The sequence below is a fragment of the Cervus canadensis genome, chromosome 1 (assembly GCF_019320065.1).
Source record: "Cervus canadensis isolate Bull #8, Minnesota chromosome 1, ASM1932006v1, whole genome shotgun sequence".
In the NCBI taxonomy this organism is placed as follows: domain Eukaryota; kingdom Metazoa; phylum Chordata; class Mammalia; order Artiodactyla; family Cervidae; genus Cervus; species Cervus canadensis.
Genome location: NC_057386.1, coordinates 65,559,285 through 65,576,340, shown reverse-complemented (window position 1 = coordinate 65,576,340; position 17,056 = coordinate 65,559,285). Strand labels below are relative to the sequence as shown.

At 41.7% G+C, this 17,056-nt stretch overlaps 1 protein-coding gene across 3 annotated transcripts in view; it reads left to right on the top strand.

The window, feature by feature from the left end:
• Window positions 1-17,056, top strand: part of FHIP1A (FHF complex subunit HOOK interacting protein 1A) — a 288,999-nt gene that overhangs the window by 47,655 nt on the left and 224,288 nt on the right. The window lies entirely within an intron of this gene.

Sequence of the window (17,056 nt, the reverse complement as noted above, 5' to 3'; positions counted from 1 at the left end):
GCAAGATAGAAAAAAAATTGAAGTGTTTCTGGGCATAAAGTTTAGGAAAATGATACATTATCTATTTCATATTCACTGTAGATAAAAATAGTTACATCTAGTTAGTAAGTGTTCTGTTCTAGTAACCTCCTTCAGTACCTCTTCCTAAATCTCAGAAGTTTCTCCTTCAACTAGTATCTTAATATTTTGAGTTTCATATCTTGTGCATTGTGCAAACCAAGCAAAAGATAAAATATATGGAGGTCACTCTGCTTTTCAGATTCTATCAGTTGTTTTGAATCTAACTCTTAAACTGTTCGTGATTCCTTGGCAGCAAGCCATGTACTTGTCACTTTATCTCATTACTGTTAAGTCTAGTCCTGTCAAGACTGGTTTACTAGTCTTTTTAAATTGCCTGCTTAAAAATTTTCATTTCCAAAGTCAGCTGGAAGAATGTGAGATGGTGACAAGTGTGGACCGAGGGGCACTTGAAAGTTCTGAGTGGATCATGAGCTCACTGAAGTGGGGAAGGCAGACGTGAACAGCTCAAGGCTGGTGTGGAGCACTTGTATCCAGAAGAGGGGAGTGGGGCTGAGTGTCTGTGATGTTGGCTAGTGTAACAGTTTTCCTTCCTGTGTCTTTGCATTGAAGTGTGCCACCTGTTGTTCGAGGGAGCTGGAGGCTAAAGATCAGACAGTTGGAAGGTTGAGATACAGATGAAGATGAGCCTTCATCTGGAGGCGACCTAAGAGAGAAGGATGTCTGCCCTAAAACCTGAAAATCATGATCACAGGAAGGAGGGGAAGCCATGGTTAGATATGGGCCCTGCTCAAGGGCAACACAGTGACGAAGAGAGGAAGGAAGTCTTCAAAGAAAGTCAGGTGGAGAGATGCTTAGGAGGAGGCAGGACAAAGTCCTTTTTCTTGAGCAGGGAGTCACTGGCTGGATTGATGTACCTGCCCCCTCTGGGAGCAGAGAGGCCAGGTTTCCTGCACTCGCTGAGGCTGACTGTTGATGCTGCCCAGCAGAGTCTGAGGGGTGCTGGTGGGACCCTCGTTCTCTTGACCCTGTGGGAACAGAGATGTAGGGACTGCGTTCCTTTCCAGGAATGTGTTTGGAGCCAGAGCGGTGTGTGTGACCTTGAAAGGAGTATAATTGGTTGGGTGGGCTGTCTGGCAGAGTCAGACCAGAGCAGCCTTCCCAGTGCCGTCTCTTTCCCTTGAGTCACCCGTTGCCTGGTGGGCTTATGAGGGGGGTTACTTTGCAGTTGCCGAGGGCAGACGCCCCCTCCCGCCCCCCCAGTGCTTCCTGGGGAGCATCACGGCTTCACCTTGTTCCCCAGCAGGGCCCCGTTTACTGGAAATGTATTTCATAGTCTGGACCTTTCCTGGTTTTCTTACCATCTACCAAGCTTTAAGTTCACTTTCTCGTTTCTCTACAGTCTCCAGATAACTGGAGCTAATTGAATTCGTTCACCTGTGTAGGGTTCATATGTAACTCATTCCCTGCTACATGTGTGAATTCAAAAGGATTCTCAGTATGCTGACTCAAAGAAATGGCGGCATTTGGGGCAAGTCTTTGGGAAAGTGTTAAGATGGTGATATTACAGTGGAGTCATACTGTATGCATATTTTACTTATGGGAAATAAACTTGAACAAAAGGAACAAAAAGGGTAAGAAATGACAATTGAAATACGATGGGCGTAGTCCTAGGGCAAACATAAGATAGGGGAGACGAACCTGTAGTTTGTAGGGAGATTTCATTTCCTCGAAGATTGTGAGTGCTTGGGTTTAACAGCACGGCTCACAAAATACAAGCCTATCACATTATCTGGGTTGACCTGAAGACTGAGGGCAGGAAAAACTGGTCATCTTGGACTTAGGGAGAAACAGCAGTGTTGTATGTTATCAGGAATTTCAGGGAATTTTCGAGGGTGGTTTTGACATTTGTAATTGCTGCCTTGAGCTTGACTTTGAACTCTAAGCCAGCTCCTGGTACCATTAAGTGTGACTTAACAGTGTTGGTCGGCTGAGGGAAGGGCTTGCAGGGCTACTGCGGGATCCTTGAGATTTGGGACTGTGTGTCATTCATTATTGCTAAAGGAGCTCAAAAGTGTTTCTTGTTTAAGGAAATAATGAATACCTAACACCTCTGCCTGATGCCTTCCCCACCCCCTGATTGGCTGAAAGTAGGAAAGTGGTGTGTATATGAGATCCTGATGGTTTTGAAAATGCTCTTAATGCCTTAAAAAATACCAAACCCATATCTTCCAGTCCCTGACAGGGCACCCTAGTCATTGCAGGCAATTCTGGTATCCCAGGAGTAGATGACCTTCCCAATTACAAGGTTCCATTTCCTCATTTGCCCCTCGAAGGTGGTTTTGAAACCCTGGAATTACGGGTGATTTACAAGTTCGGATTCCATTCCTGGGTCGGCAAGATTCCCTGGCATCCCACTCCAGTATTCTTGCCTGGGAAATCTCATGGACAGAGGAGCCTGGTGGGCTACAGTCCATGGGGTCACAAAGAGTTGGACACTACTGAGCGACTAACACTTTCACTAATACTGCAAATTGAAGCATAATAGATAAAAGATATCTTCTTTGCCCCCAAACCACCTTTCCCACTCCTTCTTCCCATGCTTCTTTCTGTCTTCCTGGCTGTGGTCCAGTTGTGGGCTGTGGTTATGATTCTTGTACCTTATGAACAACTTGCCTAGAAGCTTACAGCATGTGTCCCAAGCTTAGCCAGTTTAGTAGGTGGACTTGTTGGTGACAGTCCTGAGCGTGTGACTTCTTGCTCTGGCTCTCAGAGCAGCCTATGGCACTTACTGAAAAGACCCTGGTTTCTGCAAGGTGTCTGCTTGATGGGGCAAGTTTAAGTTGTGATCGTCACCGCTGGAGTTTGTGTGTTTTTTATATTCCATTTACAGAGGTTCAGTTCCTGCCTTCAGGGAGGTTGGAAGCTCCTCTGTATGATATTGGACCTTCAGAGCAGACATAAATGTGGTCTGACTGCTAAGTACTCATTTGAATGCTGTTTTTAGCTTTTTGTCAGCCTCCTGGGCTGATTTGATGTTTTTATTTTTGTAATGTGCCAGTCACTTTTTGTTGTGTTATAATAGAATCCCAGAAATGGAGGGACTCTTAGAGGTAATTAACTCTGGTGGACTTTAAACTTTTCCTTCCTCCAAAGGGACAGTAAAAGCTCTAATTTAGACCGATCTGTAAATGAGAGAAAAGCTGAATTTCTAGTTCCCAGAGGGATGGAAATGAGAAGCCCAGAGCCGCTGACATTTCTCTGCCCCCTCCCCGCCCTAGCCTGGAAGTACCGCACTGTGCCATCTGGGCCTCTGTGGGGCTTGGTCTGAGAACCACAGCTCTGGAGCAATGGGCATTTTGCTACTTCTTAAGTGAATCTTCCTGGCACCAATTTACAGTTTATTGCTTCCTGAGGGCAAGATTTTAAAACCGCACAGCTCAAAGTTCTTCCTTTGCACTTATCTTAGTGTGAATTACCTTTAGACACTCAGCAGTCATCAAGGAGCCTATTGTATGTTATGAGCCCACAGTTCAGCCAGTGTGCACCATTAGGTAACACAGGTAAGAAGCTGACCTGAGGGGAGAGTGACACTTGATTATTTTTTTTTGAATTTGATGGCAAGTATGGCATCCAGGTGAGACTATGCATATGCTTAAGAAGCTGGGATGTCCTTCATGCTGCTTAGTCACTAAGTCATGTCCAACACGTTGCAACCCTTTGGACTGACCGTAGCCCACCAGGCTCCTCTGTCCGTGGGACTTTTCAGGCAAGAGTACTAGAGTGGGTTGCCATTTCCTTCTCCAGGGGACCTTCCCGACCCATGTATTGAAGCCATGTCTCCTGTGTCTCCTGCTTTGCAGGCAGATTCTTTACCTGCTGAGCCATCCTATGTAGAACAAAGCAGGGCCCCCTGACCAGCCGCCCCTAAAATCTGTTAGAATGCAATTCTTGGTTTCTACCCAGATCTGCTGAATCAGGAACTCTGAGGGTAGAGCCTAGAGCCCAGAAAGATAACAAACCTTTTGGGTGATTCTGGGCTTCCCTGGTGGCTCAGAGGGTAAAGAATCCACCTGCAATGCAGGAGACCTGGCTTCAATCCCTGGATCAGGAAGCTCCCTTGGAGAAAGGAATGGCAACCCACTCTAGTATTCTTGCCTGGAGCCTGGCAGGCTGCAGTCCATAGGGGCGCAAAGAGTTGGACATCACTGAGTGACTAACACTTTTTGGGGGTGATTCTGCAGCACATTGATGTTTGAGAACCACTGGTGTTGAAGAACACAGTGATAGTGGCAAAGGTTGGCTTGGGGTGTTGTAACACTGCTTCTCCCCCAAGCTTCCTGTTCCTGTAAATTCTTCTTGCTTTGCTATGGAAATTTGATGTTTTCTCAGTCTTCCGTGAAGTCCTATAACAAACACCCTAGCTCTGACTTCCCACTATGTTACCACCCGCCTTGGTCTCTTTTATGTGGAAATTCTGAGGCCACTAGTGGATGTATATAAACATGATTTTCAGGTGTTAGTTGGACGCTTGCTTGTTTGTGAAAGGAAGTGATTTTCTGCTTGGCCAGCCAGGGCTAAGGTAACTCCAAACCACAGCTCCTCTGCCTTCCTGTCTCCAGCGAGGGTCTGATGGAGGCTTTCCCCAGCGCGGCCCTGCTGTAGCCAGGATCCCCTCACCCACGCTAGCAGTATAAGCTTGCTCCTTCTCTCTTGTGTGTCTGATTAATCAGGCCACGGTTCAACACCCTGTAGTTGAGAATTCCTACTCTGAGATCCAGGATCCGACCCTGATATCAGACAGATAAGCTTGGCTTGTGCGTGGGTGTGTGTGTTAGTTGCTGAATCGTGTCTTCCCCTCTGCGACCCATGGACTGTAGCCCACCAGGCTCCTGTGTCCATGGGATTCTCCAGGCAAGACTACTGGAGGGGGTTGTCATGCTTTCCTCCGGGGAACTTCCTGACCCGGGGATAGAACCCTGGTCTCCTGCATTGCAGGCAGATTCTTTACAATCTGAGCCACCAGGGAAAATGCCTTTTTGTGGGAGGAGGGTCCATTGTTTCCATCAGACTGGAAAGGATCTGTGAGGCATCCCACCGTCGCACCCCCCCAAAAAAACCCAACTCGCTCTAGCTGTTTTTGAATAAAAGTTTTAAGAAATCCTTTTAAGATTTGTAGCCAACTGAGGTGGAAGACCTTCTGTGGGGTTGGCAGTCACACTTCAGCCTGCTCTGCAGGCTCCTCAGGTGTGCTGTGTACATAAGTGGAGGAAGACTGGTTCTCTTGGTCCAGTGGTTTCAGGGATCGTGTGGTTAAAAAAGTTGATCCTGTGAGGCATACAGAGCAAGAGGGGTGTTGTCCCTGTTTACATCAGTGACACTGAGGGTGAGAGAAAAGCATGAAAGTGTCATCACTCGGTCTACTGTCATCTGAAGGCACTGGACTCCCCTCCCCTCCGCTTCTAAATACACTTGGATGATGCCTGGAGAAATCTCAGAAGTTCATTGTGAATAAAGGGCCGATTGTTCACCTCGCACCCAACATCCTCATCCCTCTCCAAAGGGAATGTATCATGTTAAAACCGGATTTTGTTTTTGGCTGTTCCTCATTTTAGCAATTTTGAAACGAAATTTTATGGATATAATCTCCCCACCTCACAGTCAAATAAATGCTGACCCCAGCCCCTCTTCTTTTCTCCTCCATGAGTATCACAGAGAATCCTACCCGATCATATTTTTCAGCATGTTGGATCAAGAGAGGGCAAATCATTGTCAGCTTGTAGCATCACCTCATTTTCATTAGATTGTTCTTTGGGTTTCAAAGACTAGTGCCCTTGTAACTTACATTATACAGCCTTAAAATTGCACATAAAAGTTTGCTGTGGAAGAGTAGCAAATGTAAGATAAATGGAAAAGGTTAAGGGGAAAACGGTGCTAAGAGCTTCTCACAAATGAATTCTCATCATAAAAGCCCAGCAATATCTCCAAGTGACAAATTAACTTGAGGCTGTGCTTTGCATTTTTAAGTAATGTGTGGTAGGATAATTCCATTTGTGTTCAAGCCAGAGGTCAATGCCTCACTTATTCCGCTTGTGCTTTTTGTCTTATAGTGTAGAAAAGAGAGCTGGCTATGTGGGTATTTAATTTACTTTGATTTTGCAAATGCAGTGTATCATGATTCAGTCAGTACTGAGACTCTAGGGGTTAAGGCGGGCCACCTTATAGAAGGTGTCTGTGCTGAGGGCTTGGGGCCAGCATATTTTCTGAAAGGAATATTGTGCTTACAATACTTCTTAAAATGATTCTTGTTCTGGCTGGGACTATGCTTTCGGTTTAGTGGGGCCACTTGAAAGGACATCAGGATGTCAGTCGTTTATTTCACTTCCCTGTCATGAGTGGGTAGAGAAGACATTTGTGAGTGGTATGGTGGTTCTTTCTGTCAGCAAGTTAGAGGTTCTATTACGAAAATTGACTTTGAGCAGTGACTCTGTATTTCTATCAAGAATATGCATATTGATGTCATTTAGACTCTTTGGGAAAAATATAAAATACCTATATAAATTTTAGTGTTTGTACATTTGTGATTTCTTGAACAGTAATGGGAATAAAGAGAAAGGAGTTCCTCCCCTGACTTCCTAGTCTGTTTACTGAAACCCGAGGGATCATGTGAAAACTCTTTATTCTTTAAGCCGTTGGTGTCAGAATTAGAAGTTTATTTTATTTTACAAGGTTCCTTGTATGTTATTTATTTTTCCTTTTTTGCTTTACTGAAGGATAGTTGAGTTATAACATTACATTAGTTGTAGGTATACAACATGCTGATTCAATGTTTTTATGTTACATACTGTATGAAAAAAGGTTTAATTTCTAGCCCAAATCAGAAAAAAAGCACTTCAGAATGAAATTAATCCAAAGCAGTCCCTTGATAGTTGGCATTATTTAGGCAAGATGAAATGTGGCTGCTATATGTGCACTAATAATAACATTTGAAGAGCAGTTCACAGATGTAAAGAGTTTTCATGCGTATCACACCATTTCTAAACAATGGAGGTGGGTATGGCCATGCCCGTTTTGCAAATGAAAAACAGCAAGATTATGTATATCTTCCAAGGCTACCAGCAGAGTCAGGACTCAAAAGCAGGTTGAAGCATTTCAAATCCAGGTCTTCTTTTATGTTTGCATTTTTATTTTTTTTTATTGAAGTATCGTTGATATCGAACTGTAAATTGACTCAGTTACACACACACACACACACACACACACACACACACATATTCTTTGTCTAGATTTTTTCCGTTATAGATTATTATAAGATATTGAACATAGCTCTCTGTCCTATAAGTAAATCCCTGTCATTTTATCTATTTTATAAATAGTAGTCTGTATCTGTTAATAGAAAACTCTAATTTACCCCTCCCCCTTTCCGGTTTGGTTGCCATAGTTTGTTTTCTATGTCTGTCTGTTTATTTCTGTTTTGTATCATTTTTTAGATTCCACATAAAAGTGATATTATGTGTTATTTGTCTTTCTCTGTCTGACTGACTTCAGTTAGTATGATAATCTCTGTGTCCATCCATGTTGTTGCAGATGCCATGATTTCATTCATCTTCTATGTGAGACTAAACATTCCATTGTGTATGTGTACCACATCGTCTTTATCTGTCTATCTGTCAGTGGACATTCAGGTTGTTCCCATGTCTTGGCTACTGTAAATAGTGCTGTTAGGAACACTGGGGAGAATGTATCTTTTTGGGTTAGAGCTTTCTCCTGATATATGCCCTGAAATGGTATTTCTGGTTCATATGGTAATTCTACTTTTAGTTTTTTAAGGAACCTCCATACTGTTCTCCATAGTGGCTGCACCAATTTACATTCTCACCAACAGTGTGAAAGGGTTCTCTTTTCTCCACACTCTCTCCAACATGTATTATTTGCAGACTTTTTGATGATGCCATTCTGACCTGTGTGAGGTGATAACCTCATTGTGGTTTTGATTTGCATTTCTCTAACAGTTAGTGGTGTTGAACATCTTTTCATGTGCCTGTTGGCCATCTGTATGATTTCTTTGGAGAAATGATTTCTTAAGTCTTCTGCCTATTTTTTGATTGGGCTGTTTTTGTTGTTGTTGTTTTTGGGTTGTATGAGCTGTTTGTATATTTTGGACATTAAGCCCCTGTCCATGACATTCTTTGCAAATATTTTCTCCCATTCTGTAGGTTGCCTTTTAGTTTTATTTATGGTTTCCTTTGCTGTGCAAAAGCCTGAAAGTTTAATTAGGTCCCATTTGTTTATTTTTGTTTCTGTTTCCATTACTCTAGGAGATGGGTCCAAAAAAATATTGCAGTGATTTATGTAAAAGAGTGTTCTGCCTGTGTTTTTTCTCAAGCAGTTTTATAGTATCCAGTCTTACATTTAGGTCTTTAATCCATTTTAAGTTCAGTTTTGTATATGGTATTAGATAATGTTCTAATTTCATTCTTTTACATGTGACTGTCTAGTTTTCCCAGCACCTTTTATTGAGGAGACTGTCTTTTCTCTTACTTTATATTCTTGTCTCCTTTGTCATAGATTAATTGACCGTAAGTGAGTGAGTTTATTTCTGGGCTTTCTATCCGATTCCATTGAACTGTATGTCTTTTTTGGTGCCAGTACCATACTGTTTTGATTACAATAGCTTTATAGTATAGTCTGAAGTCAGGGAGTGTGATTCCTCCAGCGCCGTTCTCCTTTCTCAAGATTGATTTGGCTCTTTGAGGCCTTTGTGTTTCCATATAAATCAAAACATTTTTTGTTCCCATTCTGTGAAAAATGCCACTGATAATTTGATAGGAATTGCATTGAATCTGTAGATTGCTTGGGTAGTATAGTCATTTTAACAATTTTGATTCTTCCAGTCTAAGACAAGTATATCTTTCCATCTGTTTGTATGGTCTTTAAGTGAGATTTAAACATTTAAATGTTTTAATTTTTCTTTCTGATATTTAATGTTAATGCATAGAAATGCAACAAGTTTCTCTGTATTAATTTTGTATCCCGCAACTTTACTGAATTCATTGATGAGATTTAATATTTTTCTGGTGGCAACTTTAGGATTTTCTGTGTATAGCATACTGTAAATGGTGACAGTTTTTTTTTCTTCCTTTCCAGTTTGGGTTCCTTTTATTTCCTTTTCTTCTCTTATTGCAGTGGCTAGGACTTCCAAAACTATTAATATGTTGAATAAAAGTGGCAAGACTGGATAACCTCATCTCATTTCTGATCTTAGAGGAAATGCTTTCAGCTTTTTACCACTGAGAGTGATGTTTGCTGTAGGTTTGTCATATATGGCTTTTATTATGTTGAGGTAGGTTCTCTCTATGCTCACTTTCTAGAGAGTTTTATCATAAGTGGATATTGAATACCATGGACAGAGGAGCCTGGTGGGTCATGGTGCATAGGGTTGCAAAGAATTGGACATGACTGAAGCAACTTAGCAGGCACACATGCACATTGATTTGCAGATATTGAAAAACCCTTGCATTCCTGGGATAAATTCTAATCGAGGATGGTGTATGATCTTTTTAACATATTGTTGCATTAAGTTTGCTAGTATTTTATTGAGGATTTTTGTTTATTTCCTTGGTTGTGTTGGGTCTTAGTTTTGGCCAATGGGATCTTTGATGTGTCATGTGGGATCTTTTGCTGCGGCACTGGAACTCTCTAGGTGTGGCATTTGGGCTCAGTTGCTCCATGGCATGTAGGATTTTGGGCTTCCCTGGTGGCTCAGATGGTAAAGAATCTGCCTGCGATGTGGGAGACCTGGGTTTGATTCCTGGGTTGGGGATATCCCCTGGAGGAGGGCATGGCCACCCACTCCAGTGTTCTTGCCTGGAGAATTCCATGGACAGAGGAGCCTGGCAGGCTGCAGTCCACAGGGTCGCAAGAGTCGGACCCCTGAGGGACTAGGCACAGCACAGCGCGTAGGATCTTGGTTCCCTGCCCATGGACTGAACCCGCCTCCTGCACGGCAGGGCAGATTCGTAACCACTGAATTGTCAGAAAAGCCCCCTTGTTGAGGAATTTTGCATCTATATTCATCAGTGGTATTGGCCTGTAGTTCTCTTTTTTTGTGATCTCCTTGTCTGGTTTTGGTATCAGGGTGATGGTAGTCTCATAGAATGAGTTTGGGAGTGTTCCTTCTGTAGATTTTTGGAATAGTTTCAGAAAGATGGGTGTTGACTCTTCTCTAAATGTTTGATAGAATTCGCCTGTGAAGCCCTGTTCCTGAACTTTTGTTGGGAGTTTTAAAATTATTGATTTAGTTTGAATACTGGTAATAAGTCTTCATATTTTCTGTTTCTCCCTGCTTCAGTCTTGGCAGATTGTCCTCTTCTAAGAATTTGTCAGTTTCTTCCAGGATGTCTATTTCATTGATGTATAATTGATTGTAGTAGTCTCTTCTGATCCTTTATATTTCTGTGGTGTTGGTTGTAACTTTTCCTTTTTCGTATTTGATTTGATTGATTTGAGCACTCTCCCTTTTATTCTAGATGAGTCTGGCTAAAGGTTTATCAGTTTTTTCTTTTCAAAGAACCAGGTTTTTGTTTCTTTGATGTTTTCTGTTTTGTTTTGTTTTTAAATTTATTTATTTGTTTTAATTGGAGGCTAATCACTTTACCGTATTGTGGTGGTTTTTGCCATGCACTGGCATGAACCAGCCATGGGTGCACATGTGTCTCCCTGCCCCCCCCACCTCCCGCCCCCTCCCATCCCTCTGGGTGGTCCTAGTGCACCAGCTTGGAGGGCCCTGTTCCATGCATCGACCTGGGACTGCTCATCTGTGTCACATATGTCATATACATGTTTCAGTGCTATTCTCTCTCAAAGTCTCTTATTTCATTTATTTCTGCTCTAATCTTTATGCTTTCTTTCCTTCTGCTAACTTTGGGTTTTGTTTATTTCCTCTTTCTCTAGTTGCTGTAAGTGTAAGGTTAGGTTGTCTGAGATTGTTTCCTGAGGTAGGCTTATATCGCTATGAACTTTCCTCTTAGAACTGCTTTTGCTGCATAGAATTAGATGGGGTAATTAATAGTAATATCTTTGCCTTCTGCATTCTTCTACTAAAGTTCTCTTTTTCTTCTTTGGTCTGTTGCCACATTGCCCTTTTACTTTAGGATTTTAATTTGTGAGGTGAAGACAGTGGGCATGATTTTCTTCTGCATTGCAGGCAGATTCTTTACCAACTGAGCTATCAGGGAAACCCTTTATTATAGATAATTGCCTCAAATGCTGGCTAGTGTGGACTTGACCTTTTAAAGTGCAAGGCCAAAGATCACATTTTTAGTTGTGTGGGATTTTTTGTTACTTTGATCTCAGAGGAATCAGTGGATGCAGGTATCAAGAAGACTAAGGGAGATGAGGGCAGGTGGGTAGTCAGGAGCTCTGGGCCATGTTCCAGCCAGTTCCTCAACTCATGGTAGGTATTGTCTTACATTTCTTGGAAGAAGCAGAATAGATTCAAATACCCGAGGCTGGGAGCAAAGCAGGCCTCCATACTTCCCCAAAGTTCAAGTTCCTTTTAACTCTGAATGTCTCCTGGGATCATTCTTTTAAAATGCACTTTACAGTATTTTTTCCCATAAGGATGAAACCCCAGCACTCTAAATTCATGCTCCCTACTGTGGGACCTAGTATTATAGAATCTGTTTGCCTCTAAATAAAGAAATAAAGTAAGTTTCGACAGCATGTCAGTCAGCTGTCCCAGAAACTACTCAGAAGTAATGGGTGTTTTGAGGTTGTGTATTCACCTGTCTGGAGAGTTGAGGACTCTGGACATATTTCAAGTTAGGAAATAAATACCTATGTGATTACATGGCTTATTGTTTATTGTAAAACATATCACCTTATGTTAGAGTCCAGTGGCTCATGATCTGACTTCAGAATACTTTTGCCTCAATAATTTTAAAAAGCCTTTTCCCTGCCATTTGGCTTTTAACATGTGTTCAGGCCATGCCTTTCTTTCGGTGCCTTTCTAATTGAGATGAAATTTGCATAACACAAATGCTGTGAATATTTTTTGTCAAGAGAATTTAAGAAAGGTTAATTGACTCAGCACTTGGTGTATTGTTTTGAATTCAGTAGCTGATAGGCCAGGATGATACGCAAAGCCAGGTCCATGCCTTGCAGGAGACCATGGCCACCAAGGGGGGTGAAAACACAAACAGACAATGGCAGAGACGTGTACAGCGTGCCCTGGGGCTGCCGGGGGTGTTGACTGCACACTTCTTTCTGAGCCCGCCTCTGAAGACGGTGGGTCTTTCCTCTTGCTCAGTATTTTTGTAGTGACTTGTCTCACTTCTTCGTCTTAATGTTTTCAGTTAGAGCTTTCATGTGAAAGTTAGAATTTTGTCAGCTACTTCATGCTTCTCAATATTTCTTGCTTCTGTGATTCAAAGACAGAAATGTGAGTGGTAATGCTTGATGTTAGTCTGTTTGTTAGAATTATAAAACATGCAGTTGATATAAAACTGGATATAAAAATGTATTTTTGAATGTGGGAATATGAATTTGGGATTCTACCAAGTGTGTTTTTCCTGCAAGTGTGTGGCAAGACTGTTGGCCAATAAAATCCAGGTCTGTTTGCTTACTTAAGCCTGAAGTATATTGCATATATTTTAATTTTTATTGTATGTTTCACCCTCATTGCCTTAAAAAACCCAAGCTGAAAAAGTATACTTCCTGTTTTCTCTGCTTTGAAGTATCCTGAAACTTCATATCTCTTCTCTCTCTTTTTTTTTTGTTACTTAAATCTCTTGTGTGTTTGAAAATGATAATAGCAGTGCCTTTTTCTTTTATACTGGTAAATGGACAATATTTATAGAGATCCCTAGAAGTCATAGAGAAAGGACTAAGTGAAATTTGAAATGCAATATGAATATGTTATTTTCTTATATTAAGCTGAGTTTTATTAAGGTGAATTCTTCTCAATACTAGTCTTTTTTAAAAAGTCACTTACTGTCCATTCGGCCGCTCTGGGTCTTGGTCGCTGCGTGCAGGCCGTCTGCAGTTGGGGGCAGGCTGCTCTTGAGTTGCGGTGCGCGGGCTTCTCACTGCAGAGCACCGGCTCTGGGCGGGCAGGCCCGTGCTTGTGGCATGCCGCCTTTTTAGTCGTCTTGGGACTTGTGGAGTCTTCCCAGACCAGGGGCCCCCGCATTGGCAGATGGATTCCTAACCACCGGACTACCAGGGAAGTTCAATACTACTCTTTTTTTAAATTTAAAGACTTTAGTCTTCTTTTAAAATAATTACTCCCTCACTTCTCTGTTTTTACACATTGCATTACTCAAGCACACAGGGACTCAAACAAAGAAGTTGAATGCCAGTGTCTGAAAGTGAAAGTCGCTCAGTCATGTATGGCTCTTTGCGACCCCATCCATGGAATTCTCCAGGCCAGAATACTGGAGTGGGTAGCTGTTCCCTTCTCCGGGGATCTTTCCAACCCAGGGATCGAACTCAGGTCTCCTGCATTGCAAGTGGTTGCTTTACCAGCTGAGCCGCCAGGGAAGCCAAATAGTTTAAAATAGTTATTCTGTTTAAATTCCCTCACTTCTCTATTTTTAGGCATTTCTAAACTGGTACAACTGTCATTTTCTTTTTTATTTTATAGAGTATGGTATCTTTGAAATGTTAGTTAAAAAAAAATCCCTCCAAAGTTTCTTCCTTGATCCATGAAATGTAAGAACTTACTTCAGTTAACTTCACTTTAATACTCATATTTTAGTAAAATCTTGCAACATGTTGCTCAAGTGCTAGAAAATAATATTTTTAGCTCAAATTTTAAACCTTAACTGAAGTTTTATTTAACCTTTCTCTGTGTGAATAGCTTAAAGGGCACACTTATAAGGTTACAATTTACAGTTTTACAGAAAGATCTTTTTTCTTCCCTTCATTATCTTGACAGCCGAGAAAGTCAAGGGAACAGTCAACAGACTGGTCTAATGGGAATTTGTTCCGTGTACTGGAATTTGCTTCCTCCTTGGTATGAGAGCTCGTGTTTGTGGCCTACAAAGTGACGTTGTGTTAAAATGTGAAAGACAGGTGTTTACTCTGGCCTTGTCCAAGGTGAGAGTTTGAGATAGGAGAACTGGGCTCTGTATAGGAGAGAACAGGAAACTTGATGGATCTGTCGGTTTTGTCCCCTGTCATTGAAACCAGAGACTCAGTGAAGGAGATATAATTTCCCAGCTTAATACAGCCTTAAAATCTTTTTTCTTTTGGTTGATGTATTTTAAGCAGTTGAATACATTTTCCATAAATTTTACTGCCTTCCATTTATCTTTGAATAGAAGCCAGCAGAGAGATATTTAGAAGGTTATGCACAACAATAAAACGAACTGTTAAAAAAGTCCTTTTGTGGCATTCCTCAAGTGTGTGCTGGTAGAAAAATTACTGTCATTTGATAGTGGAATGTTGGAAATGATTTTATTTACTATTTAGAAATAACACAAATGAGCCTTGCTTTTTCAGTTCACAGGTTCAAAACATTTAGTTATGCCTCACTAGCTCAAATCTTTGTTCATTACACTGTATACTGATGGAATTAAATGTGACACATTGCAATGTTGGATCAGCCCCACGGATTTAAAATACAGGGTTTGATTGAATGCTGGAAAAAAAAAATAAAAAAGAAAGATACTGTTTAATGTCAGAAATGATTTCTGAAATTTTGTTTTCAGCTTAAAGTTGGTTCAAGAAAGTATCCCAATGATGGCAGAGGAAAAAGATTATGAAGAATATTTGATTATAGGTTGCCCTGTTGAAACCAAAAGAGAGTCTTAGGCTTTGAAGGAGCAAATAATTTTTCTTTCAATTTTAAGTACATATACATTTTTTAATTGAAAAAAAAAGTTTTTATTTATTTAGCTGTGCTGGATCTTAGTTGTGGGTACTTGGGATCTTTGATTTTCACTGTGGCATGGAGCTTCCCTTCTAGCTCAGTTGGTAAAGAATCTGCCTGTAATGCAGGAGACCTGGGTTTGATTCCTGCGTCGGGGAAGATCCCCTGGAGAAGGAAATGGCAACCCACTCCAGTATTCTTGACTGGAGAATTTTATGGACAGAGGAGCCTGGTGGGCTACAGTCCGTGGGGTTGCAAGAGGCGGACACAACTTAGCGACTAAACCACCATCACCATGCAGGGTCTTTAGATTAGATGTTTAGATTAGATTGCAACATGTGCAGTCTAATTCCTTGACCAGGGATTGAACCTGGGCCCCCTGCATTGTAAGTGTGAAGTTTTAGCCACCGAACCACCAAGGAAGTCCCGAGCAAATAATTTTTCAAAGCCAGGCTCTTGGTATCTGCATTGGCCATAATATGGCTAGTCCCTGGCAAAGTGTGCTTCTAGTACTTATGTCTGCCAGGTTCAGTAGTACACACATGTTCAATGACCATTTGGCCTTGAAACATCCAGTTTTATCCTCTGGCTACCCAAGGACATGTGTGGATGAAGGTCAGAGCCTTGGAATGCTTGCTGTGAGGCTCACAGGTGTTGAGAGAGGAGAGCTGCCTTAATATAATGACTGTATTTTCCAGGGAATTCTTTAGAGGCCACCTTCTTTTTTTAAAGATTTTAGTAATGTATTTTATTTAACCTAATCTGTCCAAAGTGGTGTCTTTCCAACATGTAATGAATATGGACATACTGTTGGTGACTTCCCTGGTGGTCCAGTGGCTAAGACTACACGTTCCCGATGCAGGGGGCCTGGGTTCCATGCCTGGTCAGAGAACTAGATCCCATAGGCTGCAACTAAGAAGTCGCATGCTGCAACTGAAGAACCTGCAGGCTGCGATAGAAGATGCCATGTGCTGCGACCCGGTGCAGCAAAATACATATTTTTAAAATGAACATATTATTAATGAGATCTTTTGCATTCTCTATTCATACTCCGTCTTTGAACTCTGGTGAAGATTTTATATTTAAAGCACCTCTATATTTGAATGCCCACTTTTCACCAGACATGCTTGATCTCTGTTGAGGTTGCATAAAATGTATAGTTGAAAAAGTAGTTTCACACCCAAGTTGTTCTAGTAACTGAATCAGTATCAATTTTAGACTTCAATTAATTAAAATGAAGTAAGCTTTCAGTCCCTTAGTCACAGAAGCCACATTCCAAGTTTCAGTAACCTTGCATGGCTAGAGGTGAACTTGTTGGACAGTGTAGGGTTGGAGATTACCCCTTTGGGCTCCGGAACCTGTCTGTGGAGGCCATCTTCTGGTTCTTTTGCTTACTTAATTCATTTGGTACAGGGCTGTCTCTCAATGGCGTCTCTAACTTGCACTTTATTTTTATAATTAATTTTTTTGGCTGCAGCAACTAGGATCTTAGTTCCCTGACCAGAGATTAAACCTGTGCCCCCTGCATGGGAAGCATGGAGTCTTAACCACTGGGCTGCCAGGGAAGTCCCATAAATTGTACTTTAGTATTCATAAGATATGTGAGCATTTTCTGTGGCCTAAAATCACCTGTCATTTAAGGGTAAAGGGCAGGGAGTTGGAAGTTTGACCTGGGTTTCAGTCCTAGCTCTGCCACTGTATGATTTGACTTCATCTCTTTAAGCTTCAGCTTTCTTGTCTATAAAATGAGTGTTCATTTGTTCATTCATCTGTTTGTTCCTTCATTCAACAAATATTAAGTAATTTCTGAGTGCCAGGCTTATCCTCGGTGCTGGAAAATGAGCAGTGAGCAAAGCAATGCTCTCCTGCTCTCTATGGAGCTTACATGCTACTGGGGAGATGGAATATAAAATAATAGAAGTGAAATATAATATGCTAGATGGTGATGGTTGCTACAGAGAAAAATAGAACAGGTTCAGGGATAGAGGGACAAGATAGGAGGGTGATTCCTGTCTGTTTTACACAGTAGACAGAGAGGGCCTCTGTGTGGAGGTGCCGTGTCGGCAGAGATGCACATGAATAGGGGAAGGGTATTTGAGGATTCCTGGGGATAGATGATCTCAGGGAGCAGCAAGTCTGGCAGGCACTGCGTAAGAGGGAGAG